At 42.3% G+C, this 24,296-nt stretch overlaps 1 protein-coding gene and 1 long non-coding RNA gene across 3 annotated transcripts in view; one reads left to right on the top strand and one right to left on the bottom strand.

Annotated features, from left to right (window-relative positions):
* The window catches only part of Pacrg (parkin coregulated), a 484,042-nt gene that overhangs the window by 391,250 nt on the left and 68,496 nt on the right, over window positions 1-24,296 (top strand). The window lies entirely within an intron of this gene.
* On the bottom strand, window positions 78-19,271 carry LOC139706180 (uncharacterized). Its single transcript, XR_011707821.1, has 3 exons — window positions 19,107-19,271; window positions 5,494-5,621; window positions 78-656 (listed from the first exon to the last, which is right to left on the bottom strand). It is a non-coding gene; the product is annotated as an uncharacterized lncRNA (long non-coding RNA).

Raw genomic sequence — 24,296 nt, 5'->3', positions numbered from 1 at the left:
CCTTTTCCCCAGTGTCCACCCACTCCAAGGCCTCTCGTCTCGGGTGCTGGGACTCTGCCAACAGCCTTGCCTTATGTTGCGCCGCAGGCTCCACACTGGCCTGAGCCTCAGAGATGAGGAGCTGGGAACATGAAACCTGCCCCGGCAGGAACCGGGGCGGCATTCGGCAGAACGCCGTGAGAACATGACACAGGGCACTCTCGGCTTTCGGTGCTGGCTCAACTGGGGTCTTCCTTATGACCGTTGACAAAGTCTTGCAGTGGCATCATGGAAGCACATGCAGTTGTCTGTTATATTCTGCAGTCAGAGAGAAAAAGAAGCCAGGAAACAGACAACAAAGGAATATTCCTGTACATATCCCAAGACCTGTCGATGTTAAAGAGAGAGACAGGTGGTCAGCTGATACATTGATAGTTCAATAGACAGAAAACAACCAAAACTTTGAACTTGAAATGGTTAAGATAATTCCCCTTCCACGAGGGAAAAAAGCCCACATTTGATTAGAAGATTTTTAATTTTTTACAGCAAGAAGCTTCCCCTTCAGACCCAGTTACAACTGGTTTTCTGCTGGCACCAACCTGTCTCCATCTCTGTGGACACGCTGGGCTGCTTTCGGCTGTTTCACGAACACAACTGTATCCTAAAATCACCTTTGGCTATAAAAGAAGGGAAAACTCCCATCTGTAAAGGCTTTTGTCAAGAAGTGTGTCATCAAAATAGAGTCCCATTCACCTGCTGTCCTTACGAGGCTGGCAGCTATTTTCTATCCTTATTTTAAATTTCCTCTCTTTACCTTCCTCTTAAGGGAATTGACAAGGGACCAATTCAGAGCGAGGCCTATCTTATCTTTGAAAACTGGCTGCATCCCAATAGAAATTTAAAGGACTAGCTTTCCAGTCCATGTCAGAGACAGACCAAAGCAATGCCCCATGTGACGTCACAGGCAGCACTCCCAGGAGGAGTAGCGGTGCCTGAAGACATCACGGCCTCACTGGCTCCTCACTGAAGCCTGAGGCTCCCCATTCCACACTAAGATGCTCTGATGCACTGGGGAAATTGGAGTTAATGTAAAACTTTTATCTGGGAATATACTTTCCTTTATGAAATAGCCACTTGGATCTGCTACTGGTGACGTTTTAACCAAATGACCAGAAGTATCTGTTCACTAAAGTGACTTTCAAATTTTTAATGTAATTCACATTGCTTGTTTTGATTGTGAGAAATGATTTTTTGCTAATATAGTAAGTCAAGGTAGCTCAGTAAGTTAACAAATATTATCTTTAGAGCTAGATCATCATCATTTATTCAAAAAACAGTATCAAATACACAGATTGTAATGACATGCGGCAGCTTCGTCTCTGCAGAGAACTTCCGCCGCTGTGCATGGCTTACTTCTCAGTTGTGTGAGGCGGACGGGCCCTGTGTCCTCACCTTACCTATGATGAAAGTAAGGCTCAGAGCTGTTAAGCACCTTGCCCCACGTCTCTCTTGGGAAGTGTGACTCGGATGTGCAGCGAGGTGGCTGTAGGAACTGAGTGGCCTCGCTCGTCAGCAAGGTCCCAGCATTGGCCCTGATGTCTGGTAACATCTTTTTTTTTTTTTTAAGGAACTGCCAGAGTAGTTTTTTTTTGTTTGTTTGTTTGTTTCTAATGAATCTTTTTGGCAGCTTTTTTTTAGAGAGAGAGAGAGAGAGAATTTTAATATATATTTTTTTGAGTTTTCAGCAGACACAACATCTTTGTTTGTATGTGGTGCTGAGGATCGAACCCGGGCCGCACGTGTGCCAGGCGAGCGCACTACCGCTTGAGCCACATCCCCAGCCCCTGGTGTCTGGTAATATCCAGAGCTTAATAATCATCGATAGTGAACACCAGCACTGGTAAATAACCACACAGTTTTTAGCACTTAAAGAATAAAACTGAAGTCACATTTCCTGCCCTCAACTAAATTGCATTCTGATCCTTGCTTGAGCTTGAGGGTCTTCACAGTAAACCAGCAATTCTAGCCCAGTTTCTTCAGAGGCCTTCAGCTAGAACCCTCACAGAACTCATTCTCCAATTCAGCCTCAGAGACCTGTCCTGTGTGGCACATGCACACGCATGCATACGTGTAGGTAGACATCTGTGTATGTATACATGTATGTCTATATACAACACACATATATATTGCTAGAAATATATATGCATTAGATATTGTACATATATTTAATCTCCTTATTTAATAATGTCTTGAACATTTCAAATGGTAGTAAGTAGCATTATAGTGTATGAATATTTCCATAACACTTGCCTAAGGATACAAAACATTTGGCCATTAAAGAATAGAAAGTGACAATGTCAACTTCTAATTTTAAAATATAATCAGAGATATAATACTTGGAAGGACAAAAAGGGCAGGAATTTGCTTAGATTTACAGCCAGAGGACTTGTCTGCTTTTCTTTATCTGCTACCAGTTCAGATTCTACATATATTTTTTTTTTATTTTTAAAAAGTAGACAAAAAAAAATGAGGCAAATTTTTTTTGTCCTAATATAGAAAGGCAAATGCTTTAGGCTTATTAGTTCCCCAGAGAATGAGACCTCCCGGACACAAGCACACACACCTGAACACACACCTGTCCCAGTGTCTGTGTGGTGTGTGATTCCATGATCTAAACATTTGCGTGACCCTGCTCTAAGGCGAGTAGCATTAACCTTGGACTCTGCACCCAAGGGTACAAACGTGGGCACGTGTCACATACTTCTCAGTTCATGCATACTTTCCGAACAACACATAGCCGTGAGTAGGAGAGGGAGAAGGATTGAATTTCATGAGCAGCATTCCAGATGTATTGATAGAACTGCACCAGGACTCTTTTCTCCGAGTAAGGTCAAGTTTTAACCTTTTAGTGCTCAAAGGGAGGACACCTGAAAGGGACAACTGACAAACCCGGGAATGCCAAAAGTCCTCAGGGTTTTAACATCCGAATGGTCCTTGTTGAGATATCTCTTTAATGAGTGACCGACCGACTGTCCAGTTTGCTCAGGGATGAAAAACCTCCCTAGTCAGGACTTTCAGTGCTGATCCAGAATGACTGGGGCAATGGCACCACACTGCTCCCCGGCATTCCCAGTTCCCAGGACCCGCGGGCTGGGCTGGATCAGAACAGGGGCTGCTCTCGGGCCAGGCCCTGTGTTCTCGCCTCCTTTCTGATTCCTCATCTTCCTGTGGCCAGGGTGTCCTATGTTCTTTACAGTATGAGTTTTTCATATGTGACATTTATACTTTATAACATTTATAACATTTATAACATTTATACTTTATATTTATTACTTTATAATGTGTAAAACAACTACAAGGAAGAAACAGATGGGAAAATATTTTTAAACACCACTATGAAAACAAGTGAATATTTTAACAGAATCAGTGAAAACTTTTAACTTTCAGAAGGAGTTTGTCACAAACCCATTTCTACTCCCATTTCATCAGAGTGCATAGATCTGATCTGGATCAATTCTTGCTAATACCTATACCTTTGATTGAATTTTAAAAAAAAAAAAAAAAAAACAGGAAGACTACCACATGAATTAGTTCCCATGCAGATTCTTCTTAGTCCACCATGTGCTGACATGCATTTAGGCCCCAATTTATTTATTAACATGTCATTTAAAAAGATTCCAGTGGCCCTGAGCTGCAAGGAGAAACACTTCCCTTGCCCCTGTGAGGAGCCCTCCAGGAGATGTACAAACCTCTCCTCAACACCTTTGGGCATGAGGCCAGATTACCTACCTCCTGCACCAATTCAAACCAACGAATTCACTGGCCGGTATTTGTGGGAGACAAGAAGGAGCAAATCACAGGCATCACACTCACAAGGGTTTGGGGAGGGTGTTGGCTATGTCTTAGAAGCCCGATCGTGTTGGGTGCTCAGTCACAGGCCACCATATTACCTGTGTGCCGTAGGACCAATAACTGTCACCGTTCAGTTTCCACAAACAGTGTCACTATGATGGTCAGAGGCCTACAAAAGCCCTCTGAGCCCAAGCCCATTGCAAACGTTCACCGCATCCCATCTCCTGGGGAGACAGAACCACCCTCCCAGGCATGTTGGAGGGCAGCCATGAGCCCCAAGGAGCCACCATGACTGCAAGGCTCCCAGAAAGGGGCTCAGGGCTGGAAGGCTAAGGGCAGGGAGTTAGAGCAGTGGGTGGAAGGCAAGGTGTCTCAGGTGGAGGGAGCGCTGAGCAGACCAGGGATCCGAGCAGGCCCTGGAAGGAGGCTCTACAGTCCAGCAGACAGGCGCATGAGAGAGCAGGAAGGCTCAGGGGGAGTGCCAGGGAAAGGCCAGGGTCAGAGGGGAACTAGGGAAACTTAAATTCAATTAAAAAAAATCAAAGTCAGAAAGCCTATGCAGGGAATGATCTCTGAGTCCCTCTCCAGTCCCTGTGCTCTGCCATTTCTGTCCCTCACTGATGTTGAATATATAGAGATATAAATATGCACGTATGTGTGTGTGTATTATAGATTCAGATTTTCATTTCCATGTTTTCCCACATTCTGCCAACGGTAATAGAACAAGTTACATAAATTGCCACCAACTGTCAAATTTTCAGGATTCTCCACTCTCTGAGTTCAAAGAGAAGTAGTTGTCATGAAAGTTTTCATATTGAAATGAGAAATAGTAAGCTAAACTCACCTGGAGAGGCCTCCAGCAAATAGATCCTGGATTCATTCCTTGCCTGCAATTTATCTAAGCAATCCACAGGAATTAAATGAAATAAAATGTATGTGTTTGTTCCTAAATCTCTTGAATATTGAGAAAAGGCCAGATTATCTGTCACCCCTTTCACATGGGGTGACAACAACAACAACAACCCACAAAACACTATTTCGATTTGGAGGAGTGTAGGAGGCCAGGTCCCCAGGCCAGACGGTGAGAATTCTGTGGGTGCCTTTCTTCTCTAAGCCCCTTGGTGGAGGGAAGTCTCCAAAAGCAAGCGTCTTGGGGAGCCACGGACACATAAGGTGCCATGGGGCAGCACATCCTGCTGCCTGCTTGCCACATTGATGGTCACAGGCTGGGACACCTCAGTGTTCCTCCTCCACCTTGCCCTGCCCTTGCCTGTGGACCCATGATGGCCTGAGAGGAGATTCTCTTCAAGCAATCAGAGATGAAGGGAACACCCTGGCTGTGGATCAGACACACGGGTTGTGAAGCTTTACTCTGATCAGGAGGAGACTTTGCTTGCCCCAGGTCTTTGGTTGATGGTGCTGCTCTCTCAGTTCATTAGCTCACCTAAGGACTGCTCGGTGTCCATCACACTTGCAGGTGCCCTGAGGGAGAAGATAAGTCTGCTCTTTCAGAGTCCAGAGGACACTAATGGCAAATTCTGGGCTGATTAAAAAACATGGTGTCACCAGCTTATTAGAAAGGGCTGCAGGCAGTATACCAACACTGCTCTGGTCTTGTGGCTTCCTGAGACTAATTACTTTTAAAAGAAAATGAGAAGTTACCTGTCATTTGAATGGTGCATGTGTGAGGTCTCACAGTTGGTGGAGGTTGCGGGAGCGATTCGGTGCTCATTTTGTACAGTGTTTTCAAACCATGTTGGGGTGCAGTTAGTTGTTCACAACTTCCATACCTGAGGGAGGTGGGATCATGTTTTAATTAGTTCCCTGTAAGGTAATAATAGATGGTGCACGCAGATAGGCAGAACTGAGTATCTATTTTCATGATAAGTAGTGATTTCTAAGAAAATCATGATTAAGTCTGGAACAAACTAAAAACAGGGGGGTAGTGACATCCAACTGGAATTCTGTGACTGGGACTATGAGTTTCTTGCCCCTAAAGGGGTAAATGCAAGACATCACATTCAAAGGTGCTCTTAAGCACAGGTGATGGTGTTTGCAAATATTGACAAAAAGGCATGAGATGAATTGTTACTATTAGATTGGTCTTGTCTCTAGATAACTTTCCTCCATGAGTATTTGTATATTTCAATAGTCAACTGATAAACTATTGGGGTTCCAAGTCCTCTTATTAGAAATTCTAATCCACTTTTATGTCATTACCATATTCAATTTTGTCTAAGTCATATGTATCTATACAAAACCTCTCACCTTTCTCCTGGGACTAATGACTTTCTGCATGTGAATATTTTTATATGGGAAGCAAAGCTGGAGCTCCCACCCAGCTGCTCCCCCTCCCCTCTGTCTCCTCCACCAATCTCAAGTGGGACACCAGAGGTCTGGGGCCATAATAGCATGGAAAATCTAGAAACCAGGTGATAGAGAACCAGGTAGAGGATGATCCTGTGACCAGAATACCACTGTGGGTAGTCAGGAGCTGAGAAAGGAGGAAAAGCAAAGATCCTGAGCCAGGCCCAGGGTGCTGGGGGAAAGGCAGGCTGCACAGAGATGCTTCCCAGATCCTGGAGAAGAGTGGGAGACAGGCTCAAGGAAAAGGTTGTTCTTGCTGCCCATAAGTTTTCCCAAAGGAAACTATCGCAAGTCATGTCAAATCTAGATCCCATTTCCAGTTCAAGTCTCACAGAGAGAAAGAAAGGCAAGGTAAATTCTTAACTCAGGATGTTTAGTTGGGAGAAAGATCTAATATTTATTTTCCTTTCTCCAACTCTTGAAAAACAATGGTTTAGTGGGGGGGTTTTTGTTTGTTTGTTTGTTTTTTGGTTTCTTTTACCACTGTTTTCAGTTTACCAAATTTGGTTCATGTTGAGAGTTTCTCCAGTATGTTCTTCATCAATTATAAATATTCACCAATATATCAATGTTCCGTCTTTGCTTTAAAAAAAAAAAGAAAACTTTGTTGACAGTAAGAAATCTCTATAAAAAAATTTTGTATATTGAATAACAGAAGAAACACATCTTCAAAATCTGTCCCAGGCGTGTTTACCTCTTATTGAAAAAGCAAGCCCTCCTCGAAGAAGGTGTTCTGAGTGGTCATCACCTCATTTATAATCTAGGTGATGGGTCACTCCATCTCTGCCAATATGAAAATAATGACCATTGCCCATGAAGTCTGCCAGTCGGGACAGGTGACACACAGAGTCTACGAGTCTGAAAATAACAAACAACCGGCATGGAAGCTAATGTGTGAGTCTAAAGCCTGCAAGGTTTAAACAAACACATCCTTGCAATACTGAATCTGTTGTCATTCCCAGTAAGATCATTTGCTCCTGTTTCTGTTCCTTACGTGTCTGACTTTCCCATTAAATCCAACACCCTTCAGTGTAAATGTGAGAACAGCACTTGGAGTGGCTACCCGGGGGCCAGTGGTGCACGTGTGTTCTTTCTTCTGGCCCCGCACTACACAATGAGCTGCAGGAGACTTGTGTCTTTTCACACCCAAACCCCTAGCTCTTGGCACACCCAGAAGGTAGGAGCATGAGTAGGAGGCTGACCCGTCCTGATGTCAGGTGAAAATGCATGCAACCAATTTCTTCCTGAAAAAATTAAAATACAGGACTTCCAGGATCCTTAACTGTCTCTTTTTTTAAAAAGTGGAAGAGTTAGTACCCATAAACCCGTTTTTGTGATAAAATGAAGAGTGGCTGTTCACAAATACTCAGTGCAAGGAAGAGTGCGGCTGTCTCAGAAAAGGCAAGCTCTCAATCTGTGGCACCATATGGATGTCACTGAGAAGGAGTTGAGACTCGGGCTGCAAAGCTGTCAGGCATTCGGGAGCATATGGAAGTGGCCTGTTTGGGGCCACAGACTGTCGGTGGTGCGTCCTTTTCTTTTCACAGTTGTCTAACATATTGCCACTGTCTGCACTAGCATAACTTAATAGCCAATTTGAATTCCATTGTAGTTAAACTGGTGTTATCTTGTTAGTAAACTAGTTTATATCACACAATCCAGTCCAAAGATTATTTTTGCTTTATTCTCTACATAAAGCAAATACTCTGTAGAGAACTGAAATTTGTGGTCACAATTTCTGAGCGTCTCCTCTTTCCTATCATTTTCTTTTCCTGAGATTTAATGTGCGCATTCAATCACAGGATGGAGGTGATGATGACAACCCAACATACAAATTAGAGAAAGGAAACTAGCAGAGGTAGAATTTCAAGCTGAATGTTGCTTTTGTAGAAAAAAAAAAGGATTGGGAATTTTTTATGATAAAAATTAGTGTCTTCTCCTTATTAGTTAATCAACTTTGTCAAGAAATTTTCAGAAATAAAATAACAGATATGCTATTTTTAGTATGGTATTGGCTTTAAGCTGATTGAGCTAAGAATGATTTTGGATTTGATTTGTCTTTTTTGGTGTTTCTTCCTAGGATTTTAGTATAGTGGCTCCCAAAAAGAGTGTTCAAAAATTACCTGTAATCACCCAATTATGTCTTCTTTGTGTGGAAGAAAATGCTAACTAATTTGCAGAAAGGAACAGTTCTATACATGCATTTCATTCGTCTATATATCTACCTTAGACCGGGTGAATTGGCTTCTCTTAGAACTTACATTATAAAGCTAGCAAGAGAAAAGAGAGAACATGTACTTTTCTACCAAAAATATTTGTCCAATGCCTAGAGTTCGATTACTAAGCAGAAAAGTGCACAGTGCAAGGGGACGCTTTTCCTCCTCATCTATTAATTTCTTCCATTCACTTTAGACTTTCTTTAAAAGGAGATCCAACAGGAATAGATGGGCAAGCTGTGTCTGTGAGTAGCCACAAATAGAAGCACAAGTCACAGTAACCTGTGGCCTCGCACTCAAATTCACTTACTAAATAAGGCCATGAGCCATATTAGGAGCATTCTCCTGACGCCCTTCCCTGTCGACAAGGAGTTGGTGGATTTAGTAAAGGAAGCACAGAGCAAGCCGTTGTGAGCGTTATCAGAAAACGTGATGAGTGGCCCTGAAATAGGGCGTCTTATCATCCAGATTTCTCAGTAGCCCGAATAAAGAGTATCTGGAGTGGAACTAACCAAAATTAATGTGACAACCCTTTTCGCCATGAAAGGGGAACTTTGCAACGGGCCAGAAGATGGATTTGGGTGGATAAGGTTGAAAGTAGTTGAAAATTGATCTTGCATTTTATGTTTCATTAATCAATTTCTAAACCTATACTAAGAAAAAACACTGTAGTGAGTAGTTGGGTATAAAGTAGGATTGAATGATACAAACAACAGAAAAATTGTTAATACTGATAGGTTGTACTATGGGAATTACCTAATTTAACAGTTGAGGATAGCACCAAATGAGACAAGTACTGCATGTTTATTCTTAAAGGAATATTGTGGCCTTACCTGAATTTTGAAATTTCTTTCATATTGATTTTTTTATAATGTGTGAGATAAGCATACATCAATGCAGTTAATACCTGAACAAGGTCCCAACACATTCAAACCATAATTTGATATGAAGCATGTAACACAAAGGAAATATTGTATCATAAATATAACAACTGAAAATTGTTCAAGATTGTCCCATGTATCTAAAATACACAAATATATACCTTCCCTTTCTTAAAAAAAAAAAAAAAAAGCCATCTCAACTCAGCAGCAAGCAAGGCTAAGGGCTAAGACAGCCGATTAAATTCCCACCATCCTCAGGAAATGTGCACAGTCCTTTTTAAGCCAAGCTCCACAGGCCTCTAGGAAGGGCACACTGTGCCTGCTAGAAGACCCCTTCTCCACCAGAGGCGCTGCGCGTTTGCTGGCCAGTGTCTCCATTAGGACCACCGCCACTGTGAAGCTCAAGATGCTGCTTATCCTTCCAGGTGTTTTTAAAAATCATACGGAAGATAACAGAGCAGTCAGATAAGCAAACAATGGTACTGAGAATAGAGGGAGAATCTCAGCATCATTTAGTTACTTGCTGCACTTTAATGAACTTTACCTGTGCCCCAAATATATTCCTTCTAAAGTATTTGTAAAAGAACTATCAAAGAAGTTCATATGTTTCCATAGCAAGGTCTTTTCTGTGCCATAATGCACAATATCCTTCCAGAATGTCACCTAGTGCCAAGTATTCAGTACTCTATGGTAATTCCTGAACATGAGGACAAAGACGATCCACTGGAAAGGCCTCATTTTAAAACATCCCCACTGGAGATCCACAGAGTGGACAGAACACCAAGACTTAAGTCTGGCCCCTGATCAGCCAAGGACAGTAATCTTGAGCAGTGTCCTCTTCCAGAGCACAGGGTAAGATCTCCTGCAGAATCAAGACAAGGAAATTGCACTGGCCAATGCATATGAAGCAGCCACTCAGTGTCCAGACCCTGGGGCTGGACCCTCAATCCAGGATGCGCACCTCTTCCCCATACTTACATTGAGAACAAGAACCATCATTCTGGGTTGCTCCCAGCAGGTACTGAGAGGACCAGCCTTGGATTTTTTAAAAGGAATTTCCTCCTCAATACAATACAAATATAGGTCATGTGAAATCAGAAACAGCAGGCTATTTAAATCACTGAGCCGCCTGCCTCATTCAGAGGGAAAAGCCATTCTTGAGGGGGTCCAGATATGGACCTGGGCAGTTCTCCCAATTCTGGTCAGCTTTATGCCCCCATTTGATTGGATCTTAAACAGTTTATTTAAAGTTTCTTAAAATGTAAAAATGTCCTCCTTCCAGTAAGGTTGACTTAATAAAGGTCTTCATTACTCCTTCTTCGACAATTCTAAATTTTTTCTCCTGGGCTGTGGTAGGTTCTAATCAAAGAATCTTTCTCTCCTGATTTTTTTAAATCCCTTTTGTCTCAACACAGATGTTATGACAGCAATACTTAGAGCTGACCTTTTTGGACAGAGTTGGCAATTCTCCTCTAGGCAAGGTGGTGGTTCTCTGGTGCTTGTGTGAAGGTTCTCAGCTGCGCACACCCTGCAGGAACATTTCCTAATCCCATGTGCCACTGCTTCTCTGGTTCGTTGGCAAACCCACGCTCAGTTTCAGTCAGACCTTCTGCATGTGGAGTCACTGCTTGGCAGAGGAAGGGAGTGGATCCCCAAGGTCGGTTGAAGTAATTGTTTAAACGTCTCATGATACATTTTTCTATTTTCTTTACCAATTACATGGAAACGTAAAGCTTACACATACAGGTGGATTTCTCATGACAATGTAGACTCTTACCAAATTTGATCTAAGTATTTTCATAACTTAAAGTCAAGGCATGTATCTATACAATAAAACTTTTTACAAAAAAAGAACAAATCTTTTTTTTTTTTTTTTTTGTAAAAGAGAACAAATTTGTCCAGATTCTCAGTATTTCAATTAATTGCACATAATAAAATGACTCCAAACATTTTACTTAATATGGCATATCATACTACAATAAATGGTGAGGTCCTGATTCCTTTTCCCACCCCCAACCTCTGTAAGACGTACTGTATGAAAGCAGTGGAAAGAAATAGGAAAATAAGCAAACTGGTGACAAGGGCCTGGAGGAGGGGTAAGATATGCAGTGTGCTTGCTTCCCTCTTCCCAAATATTCAGTGCGAAGCCACCAAGTGGGGCTGAGCACAGTTGGGGTCCACTTGCACTGAAGGGAGGTGTGGAAATCAGAGAGGGACATCATAGCTTGATGAGGATGAGAAGGGCATTTCATGGTGGGGAAGCAGCACCGAGGACTCTACCAGGGCAACCGGAACACCATAATGACAGCAAGGGTGGGGGGACAGTGGTAGTGGCAATGGAATAGTAGTTACATCAGGGAGTTGGTCAAATACATAAATATAAAAAGGAAAATTGGAGTTGAGGGAGTTACAAACATAGAAAGATAGAAATTAGAATGCACCCTGTGCTGTTGGAGTAGAATTAAAGATACTGGGGTGAACTTGTGGTTTCTAATATATAGAGACAGATGGCTCTAGAAATAAACATGCAGTAACTGTGTGTCTGCCTGTCTGCGTATGAGAGGCTTTCAGCAGCAGCATCCCCAAACCAATAAGCACATTCTGCACCTGGATTTTGGTTTCTAAATACCATTCTCTGCTAAAAGTGCCTCTTGGAGAAGTGGCTGATTTCAGGGCCTACGCAAGAAAAGTCCAAGATGAACCTCGAACAAAGAGATGTCAAAAAGAAAGAAAAAATACTTGAAGAGCATTTCATGGTGGGGAAGCAGCACCAAGGACTCTCTCTCTGTAAGGGACACAGATGCCAGCTTGGAAATTGCCAACCAGGAACAATTTGAGCATCAGCATAAATAATAGTAAAATAGACTATCATCCATTGCACACATTAGGAATGAATGAATCCAAATTAATAAAAACAAATAAAGGAATAATTATTTCACAGTATCTAGTTCCATAGTATCTCCCAACAAAATACTCATTAATTACGAAGAGGAGTAACTTTACTATAGAGATTAACAACCTTAATTAAAATGTCAAAGTTAGCTTGGCCACTAAGGGAGCAAATCAAAATTGTGTGCCTCCTGATAACTTGCAGTGATGTCTGTGCCAGAGATGTTGGACCAGAATCAACACTAAGAAACACCAGGTAAACCCAGACTGAGGGATGTTCCACATCAAAATTAGCCTTAATCTTTTAAAACATGGAGTGTGTGAAACTTAAGGGGAAAGCCTGAAGAACTATTTCAGGCAGGAGAATAAGGAGACATCTCCAAGGGTGCAGCACTCGGTTCTGGGCAGGTCCTGTGGTTATAAAGGATGTTGTAGGGACAACTGGAAAATTTTCAGTGGACCCAGGCTTACATGGTAGCAAGGGTTCAGTGTCAGCTGCCTGACTTCAAGGTTTATATATAGTGATGCAGGAGAATACCCTTCTGTGTAGGGAGTATGCTCTACATTTGGGGAGTTTCTTTGGTGGAGTGAAGTTGAGTATCTTTTTATATGATTATTGGCCATTTCTATTTACTTTATTATAAAGTTCCTATTTACATTCATGATTCATTTTTCTATTGTTTTGATTTGTTTTCTTATTGATACATACAAACTGAAAATTAAGGAAATTAGCCTTCTGTCAGTTATGTGTATTACAAATATCCCCACTTTACAGTGTACAAATAAATTTATTCATCCTTGCCTCAAGGATACGGTAGAGCTTTGCTGAGTTCTGCTGTTACATTTTAAATCTCTGTTCCGTCTGGAATGTATATTGGTGTGAATAATGTGATAAAGATCCAGCTGTATATTTTTCCAAATGGTTAGCCAATTGTCCCCAACACCATATAAAAAATGTCTCTCTTTTCCTCACCTTTGAAACAACTTATCACACTCCAAATTCCACATTACATGGATCTAATTCTGGATTCAATTTTGTTTTTAACTGTTTCTTCTCCAGTATAAAACTCTTTTCATTTTCAGTGTTTAAAATTAAGTTAACAAATCACTGTTCAGTGGAACCCGCTGCACAATGGACTCTTCTTTATTTTTCTGCCCAGTGTAGTAGCTGCTGGTCACACACTGAGCCTCAAAGTGCATAGAGTGTGGATCAGGAATTGAAATTTTTGTTTGTTTGTTTCTTTTGAATTAACTTAAATTTCAAATAGCCACATGTGGCTAGTGGCTACCCTACAAGACGGAAAAATTTTAATATCTTAAGGAGTAGTGCCTACTCACTAACATTCTGTCCAGAATTTTCCAGGTTATTCTCATATGTTATTTATTTATTTATTTGTTTGTTTGTTTGTTTGTTTGTTTTTTCTCCTCAGAAGAAAATTAGGTTTTTCTGGCTTCCCAGGAAAAGCCTCATTGAATTTATAGAACCCTTCAGGTACAAATGTTATAGTAACATCATTACATTTTCTTTTAAGTCCCTCAGTAAAGCTTTAAAGTTTTCTTTATATAACTTTATATATTTTCTTTTTCAGTAAATTCAGATATTTTACCTTATTTTTTATTTTATTTGTTTTGCTGCTATAAATGTTTACATTAGTCTCTTTTACTCTATCTTCTCACTGAAAATTACTTGTGTATTATATACTTCTGCCATGTGTTTTCTGTAATCTTATTGAGGTTTTGGATGATTCTCTGTATATTTTCTGATTATTAACCATTGGCTACTATTTCAATAACAATTTTTTTAATTGACAGATATAATTTTATGTATTTACCATGTATAAGATGATGTTATTTATATGTAAATATATAAGCAGATATATATACTATATTATATATGTGTATGTGTGTGTGTGTGTATATATTATATGCATATGAATGACTAAATCTCGCTAGTGAAAATATCAATTACCTTACACAACAATCATGTATGTTGTGAGAACACTCCATATTTACTGTTAGCATTTTTCAAGAACACAATGTATGTATTAACTATGTAGCATATGTTAACATGAATACTAACTGTCAATACCATGTAGGTCATGATCAATAGGTCTCTTGAAGATTTTGTCCTTTGACCAACATCTCCTCAGCCAGTTCCCCAAACCTTCCAGCCCCTAGTAACCACCAATCTTCTCTCTGTTCCTATGAGGTCAACTTTTTAAAATTTCACATCAACAACAGTTTTAAACAGCTGGAGCTTTGCTTAACATCCTTTTTTATTCCACGATTTAATAGAAATGTTTTGGCATTTTATCACTAAACTAATGCTCACTTAAGAAAGTATCAATTCTTCATTACCAGTGGTTTTTAACATCAAAATGAATGCTAATTTTTGTCAAAATGCCTCTTCTGCTATCTCCTATATAAGTTATGTAATTTGCCTCCCTTAATCTCCCATCTATTAATTTGGCCCATTTCTAATTTTCACCAACCCACTCATGTATTCAGGAGATAAATGGTTTATATTTTACTTGGTCTTGGCATATTTTTCCTTGCAATGTACTACTAAATCTCTTTAATATTTACTTGAAGACTTTGTGATATTCAAGATAATTATCTACTTTAGAACTGCTCTATCAAGTTTTGATATTGGTCATGTGCTGTCACCATGGGAAAAAAGGATTTCCAAGGCATCCTTCTTTAATGGGGCTTAAATAGAATTAAACAGGAAAAAAAAAAACAGTTCCATGGAAATTGGATTAGTTCACTTTTTTTCCATATAGTGTGATTACTTTAAACATTGACTCCATATTTCTGTTTCTCATGTTCTTTAATTTTTTTTCCCAAAGACATAGTCAGGTTTAATTAGGAAAGTTACATATTCAAAGGAGCATGGGAGCAGTCTCAAGAGACACGTTTGAGGGTAAAGCAAGGAATATGCACTCAAGGGAGAATATGGGCCATCTCCAAAGGGAGATTATTATGAGGTTGTGTTGTGGTGTGTGTGTGTGTGTGTGTGTGTGTGTGTTAGCCCACTTCTGGCGCCATCTTGGTGTGGCATATTTTAAGTTAATTTATTATTAGCTTTGATGATAACATGATAGTGTTTTCTGCCTCTTCTGGAGTCAATTTCATAGATTTTTATGGATGCTGTTAACCTAATGCAAAATTCAGAAAAGACTAGGTTTTAGAGAAATTTCAGTTGTAGGTATGTTGAGTTTAAAATACCCACAGGTTATCGAGGTGGAAAAAGACAATAAGCAAAAGGAAGATGCGCCTTAGAGATAGTCGTGAGCAATCCAGGCTGGAAAGGGACTGTCGGCTACTGAGGTCATGCCAGGAAGCATGAAGAAATTAAGAGACGTTGCTGCAGGTGGAACCCCGGAGACCTCAACACTCAGCGTGACAGGAAGAAGAGGCTCAGGGGGCTGAGGAAGCAGGAAGACAAGAAAGCCTGTGATGAAGTGGTGAGCGAGATTCCATCTTTTCGCTGAAAAACAAACACGGCAGACACCTGTCAGACTTGTCATCCAGGAATCCACAGTGACCTTAACAGAAGTGACTTCCCATGAGCATTTAAGACCAACCCCCGCTTTGGATGGCTGCAAAGTCAACACAAGCAAGGAATTGAGAGTCAAGTGTAGGTGGCCGTTCAGAAGCTTCCCTGGGAAGAGGAAGATTCCAAGGGCCTTAAGGGATTTTAGAAGCCATTTTTCCAACAGAAAACATGAAATGTTGAAGTCCAAACATTCTTTACCCTCTTCTCTGCATCCACGAGAGTTTGGCATGAGAAACAAAGTTTCTCCTGCCCTGTCCACATATTCTGCAGAGCTGACTATTACAAGAGGACAGCGAGGCAAGACGGAAGTGGCAAGGTGGCCGATCTTCCCCAGCAGGAGAGGGAGACAGAGAAGGGGTGGGAGCTGGAAACCCAGGAGATGTCACATCCCCCAGGAAGATGAGTTGGAAGAGCTCAGACCCAGACTTGTGCAGGAGGAGGCGGAAGAGATCAAGTCACCACTGAATTCCCAAGACCGCCCAGGACATGAAAGAAAAGAAAAACTAAAAGGAACACAAACTTGAGGCAGGCTTTTTAGGGAAATCTTTTTAAATGCTTGAAAACTATACTTAACGTACTGCTGGGCTGGGAGAGAATCTAAAATGCAAATTAGGGCTTGATGGTTTAAGAAAATATAGTCTGAGCACTTCAGCAATCCTCTAACCAATCACCATCCACCCACGCTCCTTTCGTTCCAGCACATGTACACACACACACACACACGCACGCACGCACGCACGCACACCACAACACAACCTCACAATAATGGGAAACACTGTCGTGCCTGGCAACACCGCTATATTTTCCCTCCATTTGCTGTCCAATTTATATTAATTATTTATACTTAGGGAAACATCTTCCAAGAATAAAACCACCTATTCTTTAAGGTTCTGCTGTCATCAACTAGCACTGCCACTTTACAATATTCAATCTGCTTGCTTTCAATTTGAACTAATTGAATCATTCAATAATCCATATAAAAACAATGGCCATTTGTATTTACCTACCTACAGAAAACTACTCTCCAAGAGGAGCTTTGAAATAACCAGGAGAATTCCACTACCACGGCTTTGTGAGTGAATTGCCCCAATTTTCACTCAAAACTTCAGTTGAGCTCTGCTAGCACTGGGGTCTGGGCCCAAGTATCAGAGACACTGTGCTGGGGAGCCACGGGGCCTGGTGGTGGAGGACACAGGACCACGCAGGTTTGGGGACACTGTCCCAGACTTGTAGGTGTGATGTCCAAAAGGCTAACCAAGCTCCAGGCAGACTGACCTAGTCACTTCACCCACCCCAACAGGAGCTTGGCCCTAAGAGCAGAGAATAGGGGTGGGGATGGGAGGTCTAAGTGGATGTCAGATTCCAGACAAGGAGCCAGGTAACGGAGAAGCCAGCTGGAGACACACCTGGGACACAGCAAATCCCCTGAACATGAATCTCAAATAAGCAATCATGTTTACACATCCCTAGAGAAATTCATATTTGCACTGTCTTAAATGAGATTCATTCCTCCATCTTTGCTAATAAATTTGCTTATTTTCCTAAGAAAACAAAATGTCGCATTAGGAAAACCACAGCTTCACACATCTTCCCGGCTGGCCTCTAGCTGTGCCTACGTACTCCCTCCCTTTCCTTCCCCTCAGGATGGACGCAGGAATCTCTGTGCCCTTCTCTAAAGCCAGCCCCTCTAGCTGTACCGAATTCCAACCCCCCTGCCTGCTCAAGAACTGAATTTCTATAATTATTCCACTTTCTCCTGCTTTTCTCTTGTTAGAAATGAATTCCTCTTCACCTCCACATCCCATGGTGGTGACCGCGCCTCTTCTCAGCTTCTCTCTTCTGCTGAACTCCCTGAAGGCTGCCAGTGCTGTGTGCGTCCACTTTCTCAGCCCCGGGGCCCGTTCCCTCCACAGCCCATTCCTCTCTCTCCTTCCCTTCATGACATGGCCAGGAGCCGCAGACGGCCCCCACCTTCCCAAACCCAGGCTGAGTCCTTCGCCCTCCCACACTCAAGCCCTCAGCTACACCAGCCAGGGCCAGGGCTTCCCAGGCAACCTCTTCCACGGCCTCTCAGTTCCCCAGGCCTGGCCACTGCTGCAGCCCCATGTGGCTCCTCCTCCCCCTCCCTGCCTCCGTCTGTGCCCACAGGGACAAGGATGGGGCCAGGGTGATCTCTCAAGGTGTGTGTGGTGCAGCAGTCCTCAACAGGGCGCAGACTTGCCCTGCAGGGGCCACTGGGCAACATACGGAGACACTTTCATCACACCTTGGGAGATGCTGTAGGCATTAGAGGGTCAGAGCATGGAAGCTGCTCAGGATCCCACAGAGCCCAGGACAGCCCACACCAAGACCCATGCAGCATGGCGCGTCCACAGTGCCGGTCCCGTGGGGAAACCCTACTCGACTTCATGGTTTTAAACCATTTTATACACAGATGACTGTGCCCCAAACTTGTACGCCCAGCCCCAACCACGCTTGTAATTACACAACCGCCACGCTTCTTCACTTGTTGCTTCCTCGCCTGCCAAAACACTAAAGGTCATCCTGTATCTTTCTCTGATTCTCACAGGACATGGTCAGTCCATCCACAGGTCATCCCACTGACCCTGCTTTCAGAATGCACCTTGAGGATGTCCGTAGCCCACTGTCCCAGAGCAGACCTCCCAGCCCCCTTTCCCTTGGCTGAACTTCCATAGCAGCCTCCTAGTTCCTCTTCTTGATTCCACTTTTAATTCTCAAAAACATAAAAATGTCTTCCCTATGCAATATCCAGAAGTACTTTTCCACACCATTCCCTTCTTGAATACCTCCAATGGCTCCTCATTGACTTAAAACAAAATCTGCATCCTGTGCCCCGGTGTCTGGTCTTCTGGCCATGCCAACCTTCCCAGCTCAGCCACCTGCCCACCTGATCTGTGCCTTGAAAGCACAAAGAGACCTTCCTGTCGGAGGCCTTCACACTTTCTCTTCTCTCTGCCTGGAGCATGCTTCCTCCAGCTCTTCGCCATGGGTCTGTGCACACACCCTTCCCAAAGAGGGCTTCCCTAAGCACCCCGCAAAGAGGCCACATCCCCCTTCTCCCCGGTGAGCTCCATATCTTACTTTGATTTATTTTGCTTCACAAAACACATCACTATTTGAAATCAGATTGCCTAGCTGTCTCCCTCACTAGAATATGAGCTCCATTCCAAGTCAGGGCACCATTTTTTCCCTGCTACCAGATGCGCAGAATCTAGCAGGATATGACACATGGAAGGAACTCCCAATGTAGGCAAAGTCCACTGTGTGTCTTCTGCTGCAGATGGAGCCCGTATGAGGGCCTGGGGTGGGGGGTGCAGGAAGGAAAAGGGATGCTCCATCTACCTAATAACAACGTTCGCCTCACGAAGCCCTCTCCATCAGCTTTTACACGCAATGCCTCCTTTACCAGGAGTGTGGTCCTCAGACTCAGCCCTGATGTCAGTTCACAAACAGTGAGCATGTGGTAGAACTGATAGCCTCCAGAAAGAGCCCAGGCACTTGTCCAATCCCCCTAGGAAGAAAAATCAAGAAAATAAATTCAAACTATTGGAAAATAATGTAGATTCTGCAAAAGCAGACATTAATGACAGATGAGAAAACACTTATAAATATTAATATTTCTGTATTGATAGGTCCAAGCTGCATGCATCCCAAGTAATTAAGAGACTTGACTATAACATTAAACGTGTTACTTTTGAAAACTCATGTAGAGTTGAAGTAATATCAGAATGCCACAAAGTTAACCATTCTGGAGCTTGAAAAGGAAAAGTAAACGAGACTGTAATATTTGACCCAGTATCTAGAACAACCTTGCCTTAGTAATTATCAATTAGATTTTACTAAAAACTAGTAGGTGTGGTTTATATTTATCACATAGGGGAAAAGCAGTTAAACAAAAGAATATTAAGAATCAATTAAAATAGGGTTGCCTAACTGACTTCAAATTATATCACAGAAATACAATCTTCCAAATAGCAGGGAACTGGCATAAAAATGGAACATGTAGACCAATGGAATAGAATGGAGAGCCCAGAAGTAAATCCACGTATTTACGGTCAATTGACCTTCAACAAAGGTGCCAAATACACTTGATGGGGAAAGGACAGTACTGGGAAAACTGGGTATCCACATGCAGAAGAAGGAAATTGGACCCTACCCCAAAATGGGGTAAAAATCAACACAATATGAATTAAGGACTTAAATATAAGACCTGAAACTATAAAACTAGTACAGGAAAAAGCTTAATGATATTGGTCTTGTCAGTGATTTTTGGATATAACTCCCAAATCACAGACAACAAAAGCGAAAATAGACAAACAGGATTACATCTAACTACAAAGTTTCTGCACAGCAAAGAAAACAATCCACAGAGTGGAGATAAACTATGGAATGAGGAAAATATTTGTAATCTACGTATCTGATAAGAGATTAACATCCAAAATATGCAAGCAACTCATACAACTCAATAGGAAAAATAACAGTTTTTTTAAAAAAGACTAAAGACCTGAATAGACATATCTCACAAGAAGATGTATGAATGAGAGATCAACAGGGTAAATAAAAAATTATTCAGCATCAGTAATCATGGAAATGCAAATTAAAATCACAATGGGATATCACCTACACCTGTTAAAACGACTCATCAAGAAGATAAAGGGTAACAAGTGTTGGTGAGGATGTGGAGGAGAGGGAGCCTTGTTCTCTGTTGGAGGGAATGTACATTACTACAGCCATTATGGGAAACAGTCTCAGGATGCTCAGAAAGTTAAAATAGACATGCGTTATGCTAACTGAAGACTTGCATGTTTAATAAATAGAATTCAAATGCTCTATAAATATGTTTTTGTTGTTGAGTGTTATTAAATAAAAAACTGTATTCTCCAGCAATCCCACTTCTGTTGTGTACATGTGTGGAAAAGAAATACCGCATTCCACGTTCTCTGCAGCACTATTCACACAACAGCCTCGACACGGAATCAACATCAGTGTCCATCAATGGATGGGTGGATAAAGAAAATGTGATATATACACACAGTAGAATAGTACTTGGTCATAAAAAAGGAGGAAATCTTGTCATTTGTGACAACATGAATAAATTTAGAAAACATACGTTAAGTGAAACAAGTCAGAGACGGAAAGACAGATACTGCATGATCTCACATGAGAGACATTAAAAAGCCAAACTGTTGGGAGCAGAGAGTAGATGGCACTGCCCAGGGCCTCGGATTCAGGCTTGAGGGGAGCAGGAAATGGGACATGTTGGTCCCAGGGTGCAAAATGTCAGTCAGATGGGATGAATAGTTCTGGAGCTCTATGGAACAGCACGGTGACTATGGTTAATAACAATATATATATTTAAAATCGTCAAAATTGCTGATCTTTAATCTATAGATTCAATCTATATGTTAAATCTAAATTACATATTAATGAAATATAAATATATAGATTAAATCTGTACAGATTTAATCTATAGATCAAGTCTATGCAGAGGTGATGATGGATCTTTTAGTTATCGTGACTTAATCATCTCGCAGTGTGTGCATCTGTCAGAATATCACATTGTACACCATAAATGTACACTTTTTACTTGTCAATTATACCTTAATAGAGCTGTGGGGGGAAACAGAAGGACAGAAACAGGACTGGGCAAGTGAGTGGCACTGCCTTTCAGCCCCAGGCAACCCCAGCTGTTAAGAAGCTGGTCCTGTGCAGACACATCAGCCCAGCCCAACCTTGCAGGCAGGCTGCCTAGGGATGGGCGTGACCTTGAGCATGTCCGCTCCATCTGACGTAAAGGGCAGTTCCCAGGGAGGACCCAGCCATCAGCAGGTTCCATTCCAGTGCTGGAGGATGAGAACCTCCATTCTGAACAGGGTCTGGGCAGTACCTGGCCGTAGCCTCCACAAAGACATGAGGTAGTGATAAACTCTAAAAATAAAAAATAAAAAAAAGTTCACTTCATTTTGATTTAAATAACCGCGACTGGATGAAAAACTCATAGTAAGTCATGCAAGATTCCATGCTAGTTTTCTGTGGCGTGTGAAAACATGACTTCCGCTGCTCTAATGAGGTAGAAGTTGAGACACACCCAGTACGTAACTCACTGGCCTGCCTGCCTTCACAAACCAGATGGTGCTGTCAGCCCACCCATCATTAGAGGCTGTGTTCTGAGCTATGCTGGCAGTAGCCCAAGTGGCCTTACCCTGACTGAAGTGGCCATGCTTTAACATCCAGGTCCTCCAACACTGTCCTTTTACACCCTGAGCGTCATATGCTTTTGCAAACAGACTGGCCAACATGGGTCTCCATCCCTTGGCCAAAGACATGGCCACAGTCCTGCAGCTTCCCTGTTGCTCACACAGCCCCCCACTAAACTGACAGAAGCAGCCATAGATCTCGATAATAAGAAAATAAGACAGATGCCGCTAAGCTAATAAGATATATCTAAGTTGAAAAACTAATTTCAGCTTAGAAAAATAGCACACTAATTAAGCCTTTAAGAATTAACTTCTGCTTAGAGATCATGCAGAGACAGTGACTGCAAAAAAAGCACAACGAGGTCTCAAACGAGCTTAAGTTCAGAGTGTGGAAATGCAGCCACGCTGGGTGCTGTGCCTAGATACAGAGAGACGAAAGGTAATCTGCTTGCTGCCCCGAATGCTGGTGTTAGGTAACAAGGGAACTACTTTGTACATTACCAAGGCTCCTCTGGGCAAGTCTGCCGCCCTCCTTCCTACTTGAGCTTTCCCCTCTGTACCCTATTCCCTTCCTGACCATCCGTACCTACGTCTTCTGTCTCCATCATCTTGACAGAAGCCCATGCCCACCCAGGAATCTGACTAGTTCTTCAAGCAATGACTTCTCCAAGTGAGAACAGTGGAAGGACTTTCAGAAAGTGTAGCCAGGGTCCCTAAGCCCAGAGGGTGTTTTTAATCTGTGTAATAAAATTATTAAAATGGATAACGCTGGTGGTAGCAGATAAGCTCTGAAAGACATTTTTAAAGCAAAAAAAAAGGTAACAAATGTAGTCATAGAAGAGTCCCCTGGAACACAGTGGAAACACATTTGGTGCATCAATTAATCAATTAGTTCAAAATTAGGTTGGTAGCTTGTTTGTGACAAATGAATTAAGAGAGTGCATCAATTTACTGGCACTGTGGTATGATTAGAAAACTGGCTTTATACCAAATAATTCCTTTTCAAGGAAAAAGTGCAGTCATATTGTTTAACAGTCTTGTTGTGACTAGAGAAATAAATGAACAGACATAATTGTTTTTTATGTTTTTCTCCAAAGTAAAATTTTAGCATAAACTAGAAAAGTCTTTCTGTTGGAGTAAAAGCAGACAGGGACACTCCGCCTACCTGTGGACAGGAGGACGTGTCCTAAGGGCCATGGAATGAGACTAGTCACACATTCCTTTTTCCACTGTAGACGGTTTGAAATGTACTATTTAAAAATCCAAAATTATAAGACTCCATAGAAATTAAATTTTCCAAATGATTTGTTTTCTTTCTCCCAAGAACTGGAAAAAGAGGGAAGGGGGAGCTAATTCAGGGAAAGTAGGCTCCTGCTCTGTGGCTCTGTACAAACAGTAAGCACTCTGCTGCACCGACCTGTGCTGACCCCGGGTCCCAGGGGACAGCATGGCAGTCCTCTTCTAGGAGGGAAGCTCCGGCCTCTGGGGCGCCCTGCTGCACCTGGCAGTGTGCTACCAGTCGTCCCTGTGGGTTGGCAAGGAGCCGCCTCGGGCTAGACACAGCCAGCCCCCCGAGGAGCTCGCCCCTGGGCACACACAGTGCGAAGAGCCAAGAACCGTCTTTCTGGCCGTTTGTCAGTCTTGGGACTTGTGAATGGGAACCCCACAGTCACTAAATGGTGTTGGGAGAGACCTTTCCATAGCCCCAAGAGAGTGTTTCTTCAGCAGGAGAAGACGGACAAGCAAAGGGCTCACTTTCCCTGTCAAGGACCCCAGACTCCATGCCCAGCACCATCTTGAGGTGACCCGAGAGGTCAATGTGTAGTCCAAAAGCTCCCCCTGGGCTGCAGTGGTTTGGAATCTGGTTTGCTTGTGACCTGATAGTGAAACTACCCAGAAGCTTGCATCTGGACAAGCTTGCATCGGAACAAATGATGAAAGTGGCCAGTGTGGTGGCACTATCATGGACATGGCAGCATGGAAAGGACTCCTGGGGCCCCCATTTCCTTTCAGATGGCCACTTCAGTAGCCAGCTGCCTTTGGTGAAAGCTCTTGCAAAGAAGAATCTATGTCTGTGTGCGTAATATTCCTGTCACCTCACTTTTTAAAAAGAATTTTACAGATAGGAATCTTCTTTATTGCATAGCACTCCTTCAGGAAGAAGCATTTAATGAATAATTTTTAATCTTCATACTCCCATAAATTACTGTGTCCTATAGGTTAGGAGACATGCCCCTTAGAATAGGTTGCACCATCTCTCAACCGTGCTTAGGGCACATTTGCCAGTGTCCATACATCTGCTGCTTGCTGTTGGGAACACCAGAGCACTCTCCGC

The sequence above is a fragment of the Marmota flaviventris genome, chromosome 6 (genome assembly GCF_047511675.1).
Source record: "Marmota flaviventris isolate mMarFla1 chromosome 6, mMarFla1.hap1, whole genome shotgun sequence".
NCBI classification, from domain to species: domain Eukaryota; kingdom Metazoa; phylum Chordata; class Mammalia; order Rodentia; family Sciuridae; genus Marmota; species Marmota flaviventris.
Note: the sequence above shows the minus strand (reverse complement) of the source record. Positions and strands in the feature narration are given on the sequence as shown.